Consider the following 22,500-nt stretch of genomic DNA (forward strand, 5'->3'; position numbering starts at 1 on the left):
ACAAGGGAAATGTGAAAAAGCCTAAAGGGAGGTAACTCTGTACCAGCCTGCAGATCCAGAAATGGATACGCGAACAAGTTAGATCTAATTTTGGAAAGGTTAAACAGGAAAAGCGGTCAACTTTCACGGCTGTTCATATAATTATATATATATATATATATATATATATACACACACACACACACACACACACACACACACACACACCCACGCGCGCACACACATACACACACACACACACAAACACACACACACACACACACACACACACACACACACACACACACACACACACAAGACACATGGTGCCCACGGTTTCACTTTTAAAAAAAACTTTATTTGCGGTCCGTTTAAGATGTGCTTGAGTGCTCCTTCAGTGTCGCACAAACCGGTTCCTGGACTCGTTCCTGCCGTCTGAAGTCAGGCTTCTTACCACGTCTCCCTGAAATGAAAGCAGTCTGTGTTACGTGCCGCCTCCCTCCCGAATTTGCGATTCCTAAACGCCCCACTGAACGACTGACGTCACATGTCGCTTCGGTCTTTTCCGGAGGAACACCGCGTGTACATAATACACACTTCGATCGCGTAGCACTGCCATTGTACATTTTCGCAACGAAAACCGCGCCACTGTTTCATTCATCTTGGTGTGTTAAATCTGAAAGCAATATAAGTGAACGAACAATTGAAAAAATATCACGTTACTAAACTGTAGCTCAGTGTTTCAGTGTGACGTGGAAGTGTTCAAATATCTCCTGTATCATGCAAGCCGATTTGGTTTCACCTGAACGACTGCGAGAGGCGAGCGCAAACCGTTGTGTTGTTCAGAAATGGTGTTCCCTTTGATATTTTAGTGGACATTTAACTTCAAATGCAACCTTTCTCTGCCTCCTCTACAGGGAGATCGTTGACATCAGCGACCACATCGCCCTCCAGGAAGACCTGAAGAGCCTTGAATCCTGGGCAGAGAGATGGGGCATGCGCTTCAACGCTACAAAATGCTACGTCATGACCCTAGCACGGAAAACCCCTTCCTCCTACCTCTACTCCCTAGACAGCACCATCCTCAAGAGTGTACCCACGAACCCCTACCTTGGCATTCAGTTCTCTAACGACCTGAAATGGTCCACCCACATCAACTGCATCTCTAAGAAAGCAAACAGCACCCTCGGATTCCTCCGCCGCAACCTGCGCCACTGCCCATCAAACTGCAGGCACAACGCCTACCTTGCCCTCATCCGCCCTCTTCTTGAGTACGGTGCCACCATCTGGGACCCATACCTTAAGCAGGACGTCGAGAGATTGGAGCGCATACAGCGGAACGCATCCCGCTTCATCTCTGGTGACTACAGAACCACGACTCCTGGTTTCGTCACTGGGCTCCTACACAAGCTTCAACTACCAACCCTCCAGGAACGTCGCGAACACCTGCGTCTAACCTCCCTCTACAAAGTGGTTGAGGGGCTGGTGCCGGCAATCCCGCCTGACAAGTTCCTGATCCCTCAAAAACCAGGACGCCTCATTCGTCCACGTCAATCTTCCAGAGACTATAGCACCTCGAACCCAGTAGACAACTACATCAGGAACAATAGCAGATGCTTCACCGTGCCACGCTGTAACACTGAGCAATACAGACATTCGTTTTTTCCAAAGACTGTAGTGGCCTGGAACCAATTAGATGAAGTAATTGTAACCTCGGCATCGACCGAGAGCTTCAAGTCGGCGCTGGCAGTAGCCAGACGACGATAAAGAATGTTTTGCGCACCCCCCACTCCGCTGCATCAATGCCAGACATCTGGATGACTTGTCCCACAAGTGCAGCGTAACTTACAGATACAGATAGAGTTGGTAACAGAACCTTCATGCGCGAGAAACGCCACATACGACGGAGTAACCCTGAAATGCCTTCACTTTTGTAGCCCTGTCTGTCAGTTGCTGTCATAGCCTAGTGGTTTGTGCTCCAGCTTGAAGGTCAGCTGACTCGGGTTCGACTCCCTTCCTGGTTACAGTTTTTTTTCTTGTTTGCTTTATTTTTGTCATCTATTGTGTGTCCTTAACTCCACCCTTCAATCTTTTCAACCCTGATGCATTCCGTTTATTTTTTAAATATTTGTTTTACATTTATTTGAACCATTTCCCCCAAAGCGGTTTAGCACGGTGGTATGTTATGATGAAAACGCGATTACACAAAGCTCACATGTGCACGGTCTGCAAACTAAACGGCGTGGGCTCACCGTATTAGCCAATAACAAGCACACATATTAAACCGCAGCGCAAAGCGTAAACATTAGTACAACTTGAAGAAATCAATATAGTTGTTACCAGAAACAAAACCGTTCTTCGCACCGAACAGTTCGACAGCGACTGACCTACTGACCGAACCGCACCTCTCGCTTGTGACAGTCGCTCATGATACAACCATTCTTTTGACTCTTTTCAGACTTTTGCCGAGTCTGAAATTGATCTTCATAAAACTATGTGTAAGTGTAACAAAAGAAAAAAACTAATTTCTTTCATATTGCTTGAATAATAACTTTATTAACTGATAATCACGGTGGCATCGCCGAATGACTGCAAGTGCAACGCGATCGAAGTGGCACGCGGTGTTCCTCCGGAAAAGGCCGAAGCGGCTGTGACGTCAGTCGTTCAGTGGGGCGTTCAGGAATCGCAAATTCCCCGGTGTGGTACACATCCGTACATGTGTGTGTGTGTGTGTGTGTGTGTGTGTGTGTGTGTGCATGTATGTCGGTTGGTGTGTGTGTGTGTGTGTGTGTGTGTGTGTGTGTGTGTGTCCCACTAGTGACTGCTTGGGAATTGTGGACACTTTTAGTGCAATTCTAATTTCGTAGTAAACGTGATATAAACTTCGCCAAAAGATTAATGCAACACATTTCGCATCCAAACAAAAGCAATAATGTTTATGTCATTTCAATCACACTTTTTTGCCAGTTCACTGGACTATCTGGATCATCTTTCGATTTTAAGATTTGTTTGATTTTTTGGTTGCTCTGCTAGAACTCGTGTTCTTTGCACCAGTGTGCTCTCACACCGCCCCGTCTCTGCATTCACTGCCCTATCCACATCTGAATTTCGTTCCGCTTCCAGACTTACCGATTTCACAGACGTTCCAGGAAGGGATGTCGGGTCTCTGAGGTGGGCTACCCTCTGAAGATGACACTGCACTGCTGCCGAGTCACTTCGACGGTGTTTAGTAGTGGGTCTGTCCTGATCCAACGGACGCAGCCCACTACCTACTATGCCCCCTACTAACGACATTGACTATTGAGTAGCGGAGCCAAACTGAGTGAGCGTCCCCTCCAGAGAGTAGACCGCCACCACTTACCTCTGTCGACCCCCCCCCCCCCTCCCACCCCCACCCGAGAACGTCACTCGTGAGCCAAATCAATTATCTACCCCGAACAGATTGTTTTATTTCGCTGTGGCTTGTGCATATCGTGTGCTATGCTATTTCTACCAAGACATATCGTGTGCTATGCTATTTCTACCAAGACATATCGTGTGCTATGCTATTTCTACCAAGACTGATCGTGTGCTATGCTATTTCTACCAAGACTGATCGTGTGCTATGCTATTTCTACCAAGACTGATCGTGTGCTATGCTATTTCTACCAAGACTGATCGTGTGCTATGCTATTTCTACCAAGACTGATCGTGTGCTATGCTATTTCTACCAAGACTGATCGTGTGCTATGCTATTTCTACCAAGACTGATCGTGTGCTATGCTATTTCTACCAAGACTGATCGTGTGCTATGCTATTTCTACCAAGACTGATCGTGTGCTATGCTATTTCTACCAAGACTGATCGTGTGCTATGCTATTTCTACCAAGACTGATCGTGTGCTATGCTATTTCTACCAAGACTGATCGTGTGCTATGCTATTTCTACCAAGACTGATCGTGTGCTATGCTATTTCTACCAAGACTGATCGTGTGCTATGCTATTTCTACCAAGACATATCGTGTGCTATGCTATTTCTACCAAGACATATCGTGTGCTATGCTATTTCTACCAAGACTGATCGCATGAGCGGTAAAAAAAACCGGGAGTTTATTCGTCGGGGGTATCACGACAAAAATGCAGCATTTCAGCAATGACTTGGTGGATTGCTTTGAAACTTTCAGATTATATTACTAACATACCACACTTATTGCTGGATCGGTACACGTATTTGTTCAGATGATAATTGGTTTGACTTTCTTTTCGCATGTAAATGATGCAAAGTTTTGTGTGTGTTTTTAAATAGGGCATTTCCGTTTTTGTTAAGGCGATTTGAGGCTACCTTATTTGTTTGAGCGGCGGTCTCGTAAAATACATCTGTAATGCTTGTATTTGGGTGCGAAATTTGTTGCAATATGTTTTGGGCGAACGTTTTTTTATACCATTTTCATGCTTAGTAAATGTAATGCTAACTGTTCCTGAAAGAGTTCCTTCCCTTTGGGTTTAAAGCAGCCAATAAGTAAAAATATGGCTGGACGAATAAGCAGTTGCAGACCAACTTGCGGTGATCCCACCAGGAGAGGGGCGGGGCAACAGGTGGCTCTGTTTTCCTCCATGAAATACCCTACGTATCCACTGACTGGTTCATCACGCGTGCAAGAGGGGCGGTAAAACCTCTAGCTATGGGGTGGGATCCTCGGAGAAACACCCCCCCCCCCCCCTGTGCCCGCAGGGTAGGACATAATGGGCCAGGGGCTAAGGGTGGGGCAACCCTTACAGAAAACCTAGAGGGCTGATGTCGGAGGTATGGAGCCTGCATGGCGCTTCTCGAACAAATGACTGTATCACGCACTATATGCCATCATGACACTTGAATACAGATCAAATGTTTTTGTGTTTGTATTGATATCCTTATTTGACATAAAACAAAAACTACAACACCTGCTTTGTAAGTATTTGGATTCCTTATTTGAATTTTTAGCTGCTTTTTTTTCAAATGTTACTGGGAACGTACGTATGTGTAAAATATATTTATGGCGGATTTTTGTGTCTGAAATGAGATGTCACAGACACCTATGGGCCAACAAGCCTCACCATTCATCAACGCGTTCCAGGTAAATTACATTTTCTTCTTTTGTCTCTTCCCACGCTGTCGGCCAAATAATTTCTCTCTTCGTCATCTTGCGCCGCGTGTCTTTTGATCGCAGGTCTGCGGACATACAATACGTCACATTGTAAGATTGAATACGTCACATTTCATAATTGAATACTTCACATTGCACTATTGAATACGTCACATTGCACCATTGAATACGTCACATTGCACCATTGAATACGTCACATTGCACCATTGAATATGTCACATTGTACCATCGAATACGTCACATTGTACCATTGAATACGTCACATTGCACCATTGAATACGTCACATTGCACCATTGAATACGTCACATTACACAATAAAAAACGCTCGCGCTGGACCCGAGTACTCTTCAGACATTCACAAACACACACACACACACACACACACACAAACTCTCTCTCCCTCACTCCTTCTCTCTCTCCCTCTCTCTCATACACACACACACACACACACACACACACACACACACACACACACACACACACACACACACACACACTACCACATCTCCATTCTAAAGCACGTCACGTTCCAAATCAAAAGACGACATTCTATTTTCTTACGTCACTATTCTTGGTTTACGGTACCATTCGGCGGCTTTGCTACGAGTATGGCATAGTCTTGATTTGCCGAGACCTTGCACCGTTCTATCAGCCTGCCTGGCTGGCTGTTGCACCGCGAATTCCTCCCACCGCCAAGTCGTTTTTATATTTAGTCAAGTTTTGACTAAATATTTTAACATCGAGGGGGAATCGAAACGAGGGTCGTGGTGTATGTGCGTGTGTCTGTGTGTGTGTCTGTGTGTGTGTGTGTGTGTGTGTGTGTGTGTGTGTGTGTGTGTGTAGAGCGATTCAGACTAAACTACTGGACCGATCTTTATGAAATTTGACATGAGAGTTCCTGGGTATGAAATCCCCGAACGTTTTTTCATTTTTTTGATAAATGTCTTTGATGACGTCATATCCGGCTTTTCGTGAAAGTTGAGGCGGCACTGTCACGCCCTTATTTTTCAACCAAATTGGTTGAAATTTTGGTCAAGTAGTCTTCGACGAAGCCCGGACTTCGGTATTGCATTTCAGCTTGGTGGCTTAAAAATTAATTAATGACTTTGGTCATTAAAAATCTGAAAATTGAAAAAAAAAATAACAATTTATAAAACGATCCAAATTTACGTTTATCTTATTCGCCATTATTTGCTGATTCCAAAAACATATAAATATGTTATATTCGGATTAAAAACAAGCTCTGAAAATTAAATATATAAAAATTATTATCAAAATTTTTTTTTCGAAATCAATTTAAAAACACTTTCATCTTATTTCTTGTCGGTTCCTGATTCCAAAAACATATACATATGATATGTTTGGATTAAAAACACGCTCAGAAAGTTAAAACGAAGAGAGGTACAGAAAAGCGTGCTATCCTTCTCAGCGCAAGTACTACCCCGCTCTTCTTGTCAATTTCACTGCCTTTGCCGTGCGCGGTGGACTGACGATGCTACGGTCTTGCTGCGTTGCATTGCGTTCAGTTTCATTCTGTGAGTTCGACAGCTACTTGACTAAATATTGTATTTTCGCCTTACGCGACTTGTTTGTGGTTTATTTCGCATTTAGGTCCCAGGTAACATTATGACGTTTTAATACGATCAATCGGACCTATTATCAAGTTAGTGTATCAACTTTTGAACGAACTGCGCCCAGTAGTTTCCCAGCAATAAATGTTAAGTCGAGACACACAGACAGACAGACACACAATTAAAGTCTGCTGGACCCTTTTACTAGCGTACTCGGGGATAAAATACGTTACATTGTACCATGACTATTTTTTTTACGACCAGCCCTCACCCAAAACAAAAGTATGTCAAATGAGTTTGACACGTGGCGGGTTTGTGTGCATCCTAGAGAACGAACAAATCAAGTCAAACAATTAAACTCAAGCGGTAACATGTCAACAGAAAAAACCCACTTCAGAGTAAAAGCAATCAGCGTTGCAACACATGCTTAAACACAACAATATTAAACAACGTAATCATGAGTTTAACCTCAAAAGGGATTGTATCTAACAAGAAAACTGTCTCAAATCGCTCCAAGAGCTATATGTACAGTTAAGGTTGGGTGTTGTAATTATGTCGCCATGAACACCTTGAAATAAATGTTTGAGCACTGAGTTACTCAAATTGAAAATGGCTGTGTAATAAGTAGGGATCCCAGACTGTAATTCTCATTGTGACTCCTTCTGGCACCGGCACGGTTGGCCTAGTGGTAAGGCGTCCGCCCCGTGATCGGGAGGTCGTGGGTTCGAACCCCGGCCGGGTCATACCTAAGACTTTAAAATTGGCAATCTAGTGGCTGCTCCGCCTGGCGTCTGGCATTATGGGGTTAGTGCTAGGACTGGTTGGTCCGGTGTCAGAATAATGTGACTGGGTGAGACATGAAGCCTGTGCTGCGACTTCTGTCTTGTGTGTGGCGCACGTTAAATGTAAAAGCAGCACCGCCCTGATATGACCCTTCGTGGTCGGCTGGGCGTTAAACAAACAAACAAACCAAACCAAACTCCTTCTGGCGCCAGTCTTACTTCTTGTCCCACCGTTCGACCCTGAGTATTTCTTAGAGATACAGATTTGAAATTGAGCCGAGAGCTACTGAGATCGTTTTGGGAGCTGAAACGATGACAGCACACAAGAGGAAGGAGCTATAATGAATGTTTGAGCATTCTCTTTTTCAAATCTGAATGCTGTGTCTGGTAGTCATTGCAGATCGTGATATTCTCCAACTGACATTCACGGTGTTTCTGTTATGCGAAGCGTTTTAACGCAGGGTGGCCTGTGTCAGCAAGACTAGGTTTGAGTTCCTGCTTTGAAGAATGGGTATATGAACACCTTTTTTTAATTTTATTTTTTTATTGCGATGAAATTTTTTTTTTTTTTTTTTTTTTTTTTTTTTTTTTTTTTTTTAGAACACGTTATACATTACATCACAGTTCACATCGCCACTTACATACATCCAACATGCATAAAAAAGAATGATCTAGAAAGGAGAGAGAAGTAAAGAGAGAGAGGGGGAAAGTTAAAGAGGCACTGTTTAGGACTGTTTGACTACAACAACTACTAGACCCTTAAATAATATTGATTACTGCAAGATTCAAGTTTACAACAGAATATTTATCAAGATACTGTTAACGAAATAGGGAGGAGGAGTAGAGCCTAGTACTGGACAATTTTCATGAAACCAGGTTAGAATATGGTTGCCAGAGGCGGTCAAACTTATCTTCTGGTATATGAAAACTAAATAAATGATGATGGCGACCGGAAGTCCTGACTCCTGACATGCAGGGGAGCTGGTAAAGCAAACCGCTCACTGATTAAAATTCATTTTAAAATTCATGTAATCATTTCGCATAGTTGCGGAGCACATAATGTTAAGCAAATCAGTGCAGGCGTTTTTTAATTACATTGCAGCGAATGTCCGTTGAACTTGTTAAGGTTCAAATCGTCAGAATACTTTCCAAAATGGCGCCTTCGGTATACTGTCTTCAATTTTCAACAAGTAAAGACTTCTGTAGAAACAAAATGTATGATGCATTTAAGAGTACAGAAAAATATCTGTGTCTAACTAAAACCAAACCGGCACGGTTGGCCTAGTGGTAAGGCGTCCGCCCCGTGATCGGGAGGTCGTGGGTTCGAACCCCGGCCGGGTCATACCTAAGACTTCAGTTAAAATTGGCAATCTAGTGGCTGCTCCGCCTGACGTCTGGCATTATGGGGTTAGTGCTAGGACTGGTTGGTCCGGTGTCAGAATAATGTGACTGGGTGAGACATGAAGCCTGTGCTGCGACTTCTGTCTTGTGTGTGGCGCACGTTAAAATGTCAAAGCAGCACCGCCCTGATATGGCCCTTAGTGGTCGGCTGGGCGTTAAGCAAACAAACAAACAAACAAACAAACTAAAACCAATGACAGAATGTATTTGCCGGAAAGTATCGGGTAATGAATTCCATAGCATGCTTGCAGAAAAAGCTGAACTAAACTAATGTGATTATTTATGTATGTGTGCGTACATGCATGCATGCGTGTGTGTGTGTGTATGTGTGTGTGTGTGTGCATATATGTGTGTGTGTGTGTGTGTGTGTGTGTGTGTGTGTGTCTGTGTGTGTGTCTGTGTGTGTGTGTCTGTGTGTGTGTCTGTGTGTGTTTCTGTGTCTGTAAGAGAGAGAGAGAGAGAGCGCGAGAGAGAGAGAGGGAGAGAGTGAGATAGAAAGACAGACAGACAGACAAAGGGAGAGAGAGACTGAGAGAAAGAGAGAGAGAGATAGAGAGAGAGAGAGAGAGAGAGAGAGAGAGAGAGAGAGAGAGAGAGAGAGAGAAAGAGAGACCGTGGTTATTTATGTGTATGTGTGCGTACTTGCATGCGTGCGTGCCTGTGTGTTGGGGTGTCTGTGTGTTTCTGTGTCGGTGTAAGAGAGAGAGAGAGAGAGAGAGAGAGAGAGAGAGAGAGAGAGAGAGAGAGAGAGAGAGAGAGAGAGAGAGAGAGAGAGAGAGAGAGAGAGAGAGAGAGAGAGAGAGAACTTGAACTCGAACTCGAAAATTGTATTACCGAGGGATGATAGCGCGCATTAGGTCCATATGGTCCATTCTTACAGCTAGTCCCTACTATAATACACACATGAAACGAAGAATAAGTATGAAGAGTTAAAAAAACAGAAATCAAATAAAACAGAGAGAGAGAGAGAGAGAGAGAGAGAGAGAGAGAGAGAGAGAGAGAGAGAGAGAGAGAGAGAGAGAGAGAGAGAGAAAATGTGTGTGTGCGTGTGCGTGAGTTTGTGTGTATGTTTGTGTGTGAATGAGCGTGTGTGCGTGTGTGACTTAGGGTGTGTGTATGTGTGTGTGTGAGAGAGAGAGAGAGAGAGAGAGAGAGAGAGAGAGAGAGAGAGAGAGAGAGAGAGAGAGAGAGAGAGAGAGAGTGAGAGAGAGCGAATTTGTCCTTCGCTGAGGGTATGCAGTGCCTAGGCATTGCACTTCTACTTAATTTTACATTGGTCACGTGACCGCCGCCAAAAATAAGGGTACCCCCAGAATCTACCCGACTAAAACGTAAGATGCAAATTAAATATCGAGGAAAAATCAGAATGAGCATAACTTGGCAACCTTTACACACGAGGAGAAAGCCAAATCAGTTATCTTTGCAGGCAGGTTTGTCTGTGTTGTTATCTTGCGTATTTCATGCGTTCTGTCAATTCTACGGCTGCACGTGTCGATCGCACGAGAGTTCAAAGGGGAAAGGGGAAGTTTATACAGTAGTGGCAGGCTGGGAACTTTCTGTTTCTCCTTAACTACACACTAGTATATTCGGGGGTGTATAGTTTTCACTTTGTCTGTTTTGTGTGCATGTTTGTCTGTCTGTTTTTTGCACTTATACTCACGTTTATATCTAGTGCGTCGATTCAGCTGTTCAAACTTGGTGAGTCGCGTGGAGGTAGGGTACACGCGGTCATCGGACAAAATCAGGTTCCTCCCTGTAACCAGAGAGGAGATAAAGCCTTTCAGCTGTTTTCAAGACATTTTAATGGAGTTTTAGACATACGTCTTGGCTTCACAGTCTTACGTCACAATTTGCGCGAGGTCAATGGGTCATCTTTCTCACTCGCGCATGGCGGTAGCTTTATTAAAGACGGCCTTTCCTATCGGGATTAATTATGATCTTTGACGCGATGCCGCGGCAGTAGGGAGATTAAAACATCATACAGCGATTGATCCCGAAAATCGATTTTGCCAATATTTTGCTCATATTTTGACTGATAATTTCAGATTGTGTTTAAACCGGTGTGAAAAACTGAGATAAATCAATCGTAAGAAATCAAGACGTTATGATGCAGAATATTGAATATGATGACATGCTAAGTTGTATATGTTTTTAACGAGGGTTATATAATCGAATAGGGTATCTGATCGGTCAATGACAATCACAGGACCTATTTTGGAAGTGGTATTAATCCCGGGTTTACGTTTGTTGTGAAGATGTGTCTCTATTTACATTATTGTTAGGTGTCTTTACGATGTGACTGAAATAAGCGTATTGAAATGAAGTTTTCGTAGGCTAAAATTAAATCATTTCCACCATTCGCACCAACAAGCGATTTTATCCAAAAATCAATTTGCATGAAGCAACATTTATACATTTAGTCAATCTTACAAACTCATAGGCAGACAAACTTCCTCTCCAGCCCTCGTTTACCCATTCAGTCGAGTATTAAATGGATGGAATAACTGGTATTCTGACAATAGATGACATAAGATAAGTCTATTTCATTGTCCATAATTATTAATTGTACACAAATAAGAAAATGTGTCTGTTGGCACCACATCGCATTACGCATAACACAAAGACAACAATCAAAAGCACAATCATACAATTACAAATGTCCCTGTTGCTATGGCAATGGAGAGACAGAAAAACAGAGCAAAGCAAGTCCAGTTGATTTTCCTTACCTGCGATCACAATCAGGAGAAAAAAGGGAAACAGACAGCGTGCATACATTATCCCACTTGAACTTTTTGTCTCGGGTTCAAACCTGCAAAACAATTAAAAAAAAATTACATAAATCTATGCCAAAACACTTAGTTCATGTGACAGTAACTATATCAACATTGTATGCTGTTTGTATGCATACATCATTCCATGGGGTGTTGCAGGTAGCTCTGTTTCCTCCTTGGGGATGAAGCTACCAGGGGAAGGGATTGTGTTGGAGGTGCGGGTAGAGGGGTAGCCCTCCCGGTGCTCCCCTTTGGACCTCCCTAGTCTATGACCCTGGGTCTTCGCGAGGTGGCCATTGTGGCGTAATCCCTCCGGACTAGCATAACGTTTCCCTATTACTCCGTCACGGCGGAGGGCTGACAGTGCACCCAAAAGCGGACTCAACCAAATGGGTATTTTTTGAAAGCTTGGGGCCTGCCGAACATAAAAATCGATGTTAACAAGAAATATTCATGGGCGCACTTTCTCTTTTTAGTCAAAATTCAACTATACCCTGAAGAGTGATGCACGAGCATTTCAGACGCTTGCCTCTGAAAAAAGAAGTTCTCAGCCAAATTACGAACTCAAACTGGTACGTTTTACATATAAATGTGTTAGTTGGTATCTTTTGATTATCACAAAACAATTTGCGACTGCTTTGGCCGAGGATGCTGGTGACAGTATCATTATTATGAACCCTACCCTAAATCCAGGAAAGACGTCGTCCAAAATGTAGGTAAGTTTTGATTAAAAATAAATTCACACAAGACTAGTATTGTTGTTTGGCTTCAATGGATATATTTTCGTCAAGTATGATGTCTTTACATAATATCTGTATAATATGAATGGATTTGAACCATATACTATGTCACTATGACCTTCCAATCTTCCTAACCCCCAGCCCAGTAAAGCGTGCGAGACGTTTCCTGAAAAAATGTCGCTTAGTGATGCGAGTTCAGTGTGACATGATTAGTTTCCAGAACCCCATTTCTGACTTTCGAAGTTTATCTACATACATTTAGCAATGCACGAGCATAATATGACAACTTAATGGTGCCTTTTGGTTTAATGCTATGGTGAACAATCCTAGTGATAGTGTTTACAGCTTGAAACAAAACATAACAGAGGGGAGTAGTCTTCCTCAATCTGGTTCAGAGCATAATGTATTTCTATTTTCAGAGGTAGCATTATTTCTGATAAGAGCTAGAGCCAATATAATGATGCTGAATATTTGAAAAATGAACTTTGTGACTCATCTGAGTAGCAAGAGAGCCTTCGTGATCGTCAGCGTAAGGCTGGCTGTCTTCAAGGCAATTCCTAGATGAACAACTTAACACTGCGTTCGATTATTCGCCCGTTTCTTAAGCTAGAGCTTTGAGACTTTACACGCGTCTAGGGCTACATGTACGCTTTACAATACGTAAAATATAGTTGACTCTCGCGTTATTTAAAGGTCACAACAAGGTCATTACCAGGCAAAAACGAGGGAAAACCGAGGGAAAGTACCATTTTCTGCAACTGTTTGCAAGAAAAAGATTTCAAATTCAATTGTTTCCTGGGATTAACGCATCTCTAGACATGACAATCATCCGATTATCAGACATCAATTGTGGAGGTCACGACAAGGTCATTACCAGGCAAAAACGAGGGAAAACCGAGGGAAAATACCATTTTCTGCAACTTGTGTGAAAGTAAAAGCTTTCAAACTCCATCTTCTTCTGGTATTGGCGCATCTCTAGGCATGACAATCATCTGATTAACAGTCCTCAATTTTCAAGGTCACAACCAGGTCATTACCAGATAGAACCGAGAGAAAACCGAGAAAAAATACCATTTTCTATAACTTTTTTGTAAGTAAGAGCTTATAAACTCCATCTTCTTCTGGGATTAGCGCTGATTTCTATGACCCTGAAGTCCGAGGAAAGTTTTCTTGGCCCATGCCTAGTTTGAAGGTCATGACAAGGTCAAGTTTACACGTTTTCTATTTGTGTTCGGCTATTTTCTAAGCTAAAGCTGTTGAGGCAGATTCATGACATCTTCCTTCGCCCACAGGGGCTCTAGGGGGGTGGGCGGGGCTGGATGTAATAGGGGTAGAAGAGAAGGGGAGAGAGAAGAAAAAGTCAATGTTAAGGTGTTCATCTACCGATAGCCTTGCGGTCTGCAAGCCTGACTCTGAGGATCACACCGGCTGTCCTGGCACTCAGACGAGTCATAAAGTTGATATATTTTCCGTCGTTTTACCCAGTAATGACCTTGTTGTGTGACCTTTAAATATTACGAGAGTCAACAATATTTGTTTCATGTCTTATAATGCCCTAGACGTGTGTAAAATCCCATCCTTGTCATGACCTTCAAACATTGCATGGGTCAAGAAAACTTTCCAAAGACTTCAGGGTCATTGAAATCAGCGCTAATCCTAGAAGAAGATGGAGTTTATAAGCTCTTACTTACAAAAAAAGTTGCAGAAAATGGTATTTTCCCTCGGTTTTCCATCGGTTTTATCTGGTAATGACCTTGTTGTGACCTTGAAAATTGAGGACTGTTAATCAGATGATTGTCATGTCTAGAGATGCGCCAATACCAGAAGAAGATGGAGTTTGAAAGCATTTACTTACACACAAGTTGCAGAAAATGGTATTTTCCCTCGGTTTTCCCCGGTAATGACCTTGTCGTGACCTCCACAATTCATGACTGTTAATCAGATGATTGTCATGTCTAGAGATGCGCTAATCCCAGGAAACAATTGAATTTGAAAGTTCATTCTTACAAACAGTTGCAGAAAATGGTACTTTCCCTCGGTTTTTCTTCGGTTTTACCTGGTGATGACCTTGTTGTGTGACCTTTAAATATTACGAGAGTCAACAATATTTGCGTTATGTCTCATAAATCCCAAGACGTGTGTAAAGTTGTAATTAAGCTTTAGCTTCGAAAATAGCTGACGTCCAGAAAGTATTTTATTTGACCGTAAAATATATTCCCAAATAGAAAACGTGTAAATTTGACCTTGTCATGACCTTCAAAGTAGGCATGGGTCAAGAAAACTTCCTCAGACTTCAGGGTCATTGAAATCAGCGCTAATCCCAGAAGAATATGGAGTTTATAAGCTCTTACTTACAAAAAAGTTATAGAAAATGGTATTTTCCCTCGGTTTTCTCTCGGTTCTATCTGGTAATGACCTTGTTGTGACCTTGAAAATTGAGGACTGTTAATCAGATGATTGTCATGCCTAGAGATGCGCCAATACCAGAAGAAGATGGAGTTTGAAAGCTTTTACTTACACACAAGTTGCAGAAAATGGTATTTTCCCTCGGGTTTCCCTCGTTTTTACCCGGTAATGACCTTGTCGTGACCTCCACAATTGATGTCTGATAATCGGATGATTGTCATGTCTAGAGATGCGTTAATCCCAGGAAACAATTGAATTTGAAATCTTTTTCTTGCAAACAGTTGCAGAAAATGGTACTTTCCCTCGGTTTTCCCTCGTTTTTGCCTGGTAATGACCTTGTTGTGACCTTTAAATAACGCGAGAGTCAACTATATTTTACGTATTGTAAAGCGTTCATGTAGCCCTAGACGCGTGTAAAGTCTCAAAGCTCTAGCTTAAGAAACGGGCGAATAATCGAACGCAGTGTTAAGTTGTTCATCTAGGAATTGCCTTGAAGACAGCCAGCCTTACGCTGACGATCACGAAGGCTCTCTTGCTACTCAGATGAGTCACAAAGTTCATTTTTCAAATATTCAGCATCATTATATTGGCTCTAGCTCTTATCAGAAATAATGCTACCTCTGAAAATAGAAATACATTATGCTCTGAACCAGATTGAGGAAGACTATTCCCATCTGTTATGTTTTGTTTCAAGCTGTAAACACTATCACTAGCAATTTTACCATAGCATTAAACCAAAAGGCACCATTAAGTTGTCATATTTTGCTCGTGCATTGCTAAATGTATGTAGATAAACTTTGAAAGTCAGAAATGGGGTTCTGGAAAATAATCATGTCACACTGAACTCGAACCACAAAGCGACATTTTTTCAGGAAACGTCTCGCACGCTTTACTGGGCTGGGGGTTAGGAAGATTGGAAGGTCATAATGACATAGTATATGGTTCAAATCCATTCATATTATACAGATATTATGTATACTTGACGAAAATATATCCATTGAAGCCAAACAACAATACTAGTCTTGTGTGAATTTATTTTTAATCAAAACTTACCTACATTTTGGACGACGTCTTTTCTGGATTTAGGGTAGGGTTCATAATAATGATACTGTCACCAGCATCCTCGGCCAAAGCAGTCGCAAATTGTTTTGTGATAATCAAAAGATACCAACTAACACATTTATATGTAAAACGTACCAGTTTGAGTTCGTAATTTGGCTGAGAACTTCTTTTTTCAGAGGCAAGCGTCTGAAATGCTCGTGCATCACTCTTCAGGGTATAGTTGAATTTTGACTGAGAAGAGAAAGTGCGCCCTTGAATATTTCTTGTTAACATCGATTTTTATGTTTGGCAGGTCCCAAGCTTTCAAAAAATACCCATTTGGTAGAGTCCGCTTTTGGGTGCACGGTCAGCCCTCCGCCGTGACGGAGTATATCCCAAGACCGACCGTGCGTGGTCTATGACCACATCCTCTACGAGGTGACCCTATCAACTAGGCAGCGCAAGCCCCTAGGCGAAACACGGCGGATCTAGAGGAGAGAACCTCGATAAAAAAATTTGAGCTGCCATGAAGACGGAGCATGTTGGCTGAGGACAGCGGGCAGACCTTCTGTGCCGACACCCATCTACAGGAGAAAACCAGGCATGCACGCATCAAACCCAACATGGCCTGGCCATACATCATTCCGATTCAACTTAAAAAAGCTGGAAAACAATCACGCCCGGCAAAGCAATGTTCACTTCAAAGAACCCCTAGGGTTACATTGATTTGAGAACAAACAAAGTTTTAAAAAATCAACGAAAGAGAAATGTAATTATGAGACACAACACTTCGTAAAAAAATAACCAGAAATATGACTGTCAAACTGAATTAATAACTAATTAATCATAATCACAAATGTATTAACAGGACTCGTTTTGTTGTGCTTTTTACATTTAGTCAAGTTTTGACTAAATGTTTGAACATAGAGGGGGAATCGAGACGAGGGTCGTGGTGTGTGTGTGTGTGTGTGTGTGTGTGTGTGTGTGTGTGTGTGTGTGTGTGTGTGTGTGTGTGTGTGTGTGTGTGTGTGTGTGCGTGTATGAGTGTGTGTGTGTGTGTGTAGAGCAATTCTGAGTAAACTACTTGACCGATCTTTATGAAATTTTACATGAGAGTTCCTGGGTATGATATCTCCAGACATTTTTTTCATTTTTTCAACAATAAACTTTTACAAAAAGCCGGATATGACGTCATTAAAGACATTTATCTTAAAAAATGAAAAAAATGTCTGGGGATATCATACCCAGGAACTCTCATGTAAAATTTCATAAAGATCGGTCCAGTAGTTTACTCTGAATCGCTATACACACACACACACGCACACACACACACACACACACACACACACACACACACACACACACATACATACACACATACACCACGACCCTCGTCTCGATTCCCCCTCCTTGTTTTTACATTCAGTCAAGTTTTAACTAAATGTCTTAACATGGAGGGGGAATCGAGACGAGGGTTGTGGTGTGTGTGTGTGTGTGTGTGTGTGTGTGTGTGTGTGTGTGTATGTGTGTGTGTGTGTGTGTGTTTGTGTGTGTGTGTGTGGGTGTGTGTGTGTGTGTGTGTGTGTGTGTGTGTGTGTGTGTGTGTGCGTGTGTGTTCAGCGATTCAGAGAAAACTACTGGACCGATCTCCATGATATTTTACATGATAGTTCCTGGGTATGACATCCTCAGAATTTTTTTCTTCATTTTTTCGATAAATGTCTTAGATGACGTCATATCCGGCTTTTTGTTAAAGTTGAGGCGGCACTGTCACACCCTCATTTTCAAATAAATTGATTGAAATTTTGGCCAAGCAATCTTCGACAAAGGCCGGACATCGGTATTGCATTTCAGCTTGGAGGCTTAAAAATTAATTGATGACTTTGGTCATTAAAAATCTGAAAATTGTAATTAAAATAAAAATGTTTTTAAATGATTCAAAATTACGTTCATCTTATTCTTCATCATTTTTTTTATTCCAAAAACATATAAATATGTTATATTCGGATTAAAAACAAGCTCTGAAAATTAAAAATATAAAAATTATGATTAAAATAAAATTTCCGAAATCGATTTTAAAACAATTTCTTTTTTTGTGTGTGTCGGTTCATGATTCCATAAACATATAGATATGATATGTTTGGATTAAAAACACGCTCAGAAAGTTAAAACGAAGAGAGGTAAAGAAAAGCATGCTATGCAGCGAAACCACTACCGCGCTAAACAAGCTCGTTAATTTCACTGCCTTTTGCACGAGCGGCGGACTACGGTCACTGTGAAAACATGCAGTGCGTTCAGTTTCATTCTGTGAGTTCCACAGCTCGACTAAATGTAGTAATTTCGCCTTACGTGACTTTTTTATTTTAATAAAAGACCTTACAAATAATCATATTTATTTCAATTCCAATACATCAAGTTTAACAACTTTTGCGTTTTTGTTAATTCAAACAAAAATTGAATGTCCCTGCGTTTGAATTTCTCCAAAAAATGACTGGTATCACCGTTTTCCTCAAATGTTCAAATATATTACAATAAAAGTTATAATGAAATTCATCCGCGTGTTCTCCAGACTGGCATTTAACACTAAATTTTTAGGTTATGTGATATATTTAATATTCTGCCTATCTGAAATGGCAATTTATAATGTGATGTTCTCAAGCGAAACAAAGAAAGTGTTATATAGGTTATGGGGAAAAATGTTCAATTATGTTCAAATGTAAATATATATTTGAACAATATAAATAATTCAAAAGGTTTCGTTTTACCTTTATTCCAATATACACGACTATATATATCAAATCTGTTAGGAATTGTAACTTTTTCAATTTAAACTATTTTAGATTAAACTGGTCATATAAAAAAAAAATAAGACCAAGAGCATTAAAGTTATTAAACCTGTTTTAAATAGGATCCTTTCTATATGTTATTTGCATAAAGGCAATAACAAAATACCGTTAAAAAAATTCATTTGCAAACATATACTAGTTTAACAATCCACCAACTTGAATCAAAAACTTAATATTCTATCTTTAACTTGGATAATTAATAGAAATGTGCCTAATTCGCCCAAAACCATACACGTGGGGTTGATTTTCTCAATTTCAAAATAATCTTATATAAACCAAGGTGCAGCTTTGCTGCTAAATTAACCAAATGTGGGCCTCTATATAATTCTCAACCATATAACAAAATTGGTGCAACAATTCTATCAAACAATTCAACTTGAATATCTATGGACAGCGACAATTTTCTACAGATCTTTAACAGACTAAACATTGCTCTAGAGGTTGTACCATATAACAACTTATGTGCTTTATCAAACTTATCATTATAAATAAACAATAAACCTCAAAATTGAAAACTAAACACGACCCCAATATAGTTTAACCTTTGTATTTAAATAATGACAATTTTCGTATCTTACCTATTCAACAAACAACCTACTTGTTTGTTGTCCGGCGTTTACACTGATCACGATATTTGGACAACACATTAAGCGAGTGTTGTAGTGTTTTCCGGGATTTTGCTAAAATGTTTGTATCATCTGCATATAACAAAATAAACATGTTTTAAACATCAACTCTGTATCATATAGTTGTACATCCAACATAACAACTTCTTGCTAATTAGTAGTTAGGTGTTCAGCTTTATCCAACAACTAAAACAAAGAACTCGTGTACATCAATGTAATAACACCAGTTAGTTAATGTGAGAGTAAATATATTGAAATTGTATTTTGTTTCAATGCATACATTATCCCACTTCAACTTTTTTGTCTCAAGTTAAAAAATGAAAACCAATAGAAAAAAGAACTCACGTAAATCTATGTCAAAACATTGTGTTCATGTGATTTAGATCACAAGAAAAATACCAGTCTTACAATTTTAATACCTACCAAACAGTAAGGAAACCTTCTTTCGTGGGCTGCAGCGGTTGACTTCTGGTTGGCTGTTGTGGTTGACTTCTGGTTGGGTAAAGCGGTTGACTGCTCGTTGGTGGTAGCGGTTGACTTCTGGCTGGCTGTAGTGGTTGACTTCTCGCTAGCTGTAGCGGTTGATTTCTTTTCTGAAGACGTGACTGGGGGAGCTCTTTCTTATACATCTGCCACAAAGGTTCATGACTTCTGCCGTTATCCAAATGGGAGGATTTTCTTTTAATCCTGATGATAGGTGCATGTGTGGTTGTTAACATGAATCCAACAGGGAGGAGTTCATATTTAACAACAATTTTACTAAGGGGATGAACGCACCATCATATATAACATTATTGAATGGATTAACACGCTCTCATTAAAAAGTGTATGCCCTCCACCACCTGAGGTCGGCTTAGCATTGAGATCAGTAATTGCACGACGTAGATTAATGTGTGCTTTCTTTAATACTTTTGACTTAATGGCGAACCTGCCTGGATTAGACATGCGTGTTCATGAAAACATTTTATTCAGACAACAATTAAACTATGCTTATATTAAGTGCATGTGATTATGCATATGAGTTGTTCTTCAGTACTGGTGACAGAAAGAGGGAAAAGTGGTCAACATTCAAATCTCTAGTTTTGTTTTTGAAATATAGCTTTTCATAAAGCAGAAATACTGTAGTATCTGATGTACATAAGAAAAAATCACTGGTTCATCTGGTTCTTACATAATCTAACTTTTAAAGGTGGTTCTTGTGTGTCTGTGTGTATGTTTGTATGATGACGATAGGACCCGAAACGGCTGCACGGACTGAGACAGGAATTGCAGAGAATGTTCTTTGCCACTCGAGTCGTGTCATAGGGTACTTTTGGAATAGTAAATTTGAAAGGATTCTTTAAAAAAAAACGGCGGAAAACATTATATATCCTGTGAGCTATCGAGGATCCTCCCCGTCTGGGCTGTCGAAACATGGTCTTGTTAAAAGACGTTTTCAAATGGTTAACGGGGAGATACACTCGAAGCACATGTAGCGAAGTTATGTTGCCAAATCATCAAAGATCAACATTTCACTACACGGATCGATGCACACAGTCGAAATAGATGTGACTTTCACACGACCGAAGACTACTTACTAGCAGACTAGCAGACGACAAGATCTAAATATTTAGATCAGTGAGAGCAATCCGTTGAAGAACAGTTACTCCGTTATTCGTCTTCAGTTAAAGCTTATTTCCCCTGCCATAAGTTTCCTTGCAGATCTGCAGTCCCGTAGTGAAATGAACTAGTGTCATCGGAAGATTCTTCTCAGTCAATGATCAAAGCACAGTAAGTTCTATGCTGACAAAAGTCACTTTAGCAAAACACGACCATTGACTTCATTTATGAGCCCAAAGGTAACAATATTGACAAGAATGTACGCATTTGACATTAAATGAAACATTCATAGACAGTTTCCAACTCACCAGATCTGCCAAAGAGCCTTCATTCGTGAAAAACAATGATTTTAATCCGACAGGTATCGGAAACAATATCTTGGTAACCTGCGTTTCTCCTTCCAAAGCGAAGTGACGGCGCCACATTTGTTTGTTTATGGCTGTTTATCGCGAAACAACACAGTTGAAATTTGTGTGTAAAATAGCATAAATGGGTGGCGTGTAATCTCCGAATCATTTCGTTATCTGCATTTCGATGGTAATTCAGTTAGTGTGGATTTACTTTGAATCGAAGGCGAAGGTAACCTGCGTTTCATGTGGGGCGGCGTGAGCAAATTTGATTGCAATATTTTATACAGGAAGTAAATTTAAATGATTCTGGCTCAGTTTTGTAGATCTGTTATGCAGTGTTTTGGTAGTGGGTCTGCTTTTCTACTATGAAGCTCATTTGGAGTGAAACGCTGATCGAAGTGGGGTACCCTAAGTGGGACATCAGCCGTATGCAGATTACGCCTCAGAACACTCTCGCATTTCACAAAGACAACGATAATTTGCAACATTTCAAGAACTGCATCAGTTTTATTAGATACTATTTCAACAAAAACAGCACAAACACGACTATTATCAACAACACAGAACGGAAGGTAAGTCTTCAAAGACGCACGAAGTGTGCGTTCCCGTTTTTGGACGCCATTTTTGCAAGCATTTTCACAGTAAATCATAATATTTCCATATCTGTTGAATGATTTTGGTATTTTCTTTGATTGTGCCGATTCTCCTATCTCTCTGGCATGTACAAATAAATCAAGTAACTAATAATCTAAAGCAAACACACACACACACACACACACACACACACACACACACACACACACACACACACACACACACACACACACACACAAAGAATATACTGCAAAAGGTCTACAGCTTGTCTCATCTAGGTAAATGGAGTCAGATTTCAGCTTATGTTCCCAAAGAACATTCAAAAGAGATAGCTACCCGAATGTTGTCAACCGAATTACTTTATATTTGGTGAGCATTGACTTCAGTTGATGCGTGATTGTTCCACAAAGTACCACGTTTGCATGTCAAACGGTCTGATGGTTTTGCTCCCTCAAAACAAATCCAAATGTGGTGATTGCCAAATAGCAGGATGTTTGAAATCACCCGATTTAAAGCATCTAGGCTTTCACCTCTTGAGCTCTTAAAGGACAAGAATACAAACACAATCTGTAGAACTCGGTGACTTGATTACAGGCAGGATTAGGGCAGTTCTTGTAGAGGAATGCGTTCATTTTGCACGCTATTTGTAAGTGTGACTTTTCAAGAGGGG

At 40.9% G+C, this 22,500-nt stretch overlaps 1 long non-coding RNA gene across 1 annotated transcript; it reads right to left on the reverse strand.

Moving 5' to 3' along the window:
• Positions 1 to 316: 316 nt before the first annotated feature.
• On the reverse strand, positions 317 to 19,895 carry LOC138950368 (uncharacterized). The gene is made up of 5 exons (XR_011450629.1): positions 19,711 to 19,895; positions 11,584 to 11,666; positions 10,518 to 10,610; positions 5,053 to 5,167; positions 317 to 442 (listed from the first exon to the last, which is right to left on the reverse strand). It is a non-coding gene; the product is annotated as an uncharacterized lncRNA (long non-coding RNA).
• Positions 19,896 to 22,500: the final 2,605 nt, after the last annotated feature.

This window comes from Littorina saxatilis, linkage group LG16 (assembly GCF_037325665.1).
Source record: "Littorina saxatilis isolate snail1 linkage group LG16, US_GU_Lsax_2.0, whole genome shotgun sequence".
In the NCBI taxonomy this organism is placed as follows: domain Eukaryota; kingdom Metazoa; phylum Mollusca; class Gastropoda; order Littorinimorpha; family Littorinidae; genus Littorina; species Littorina saxatilis.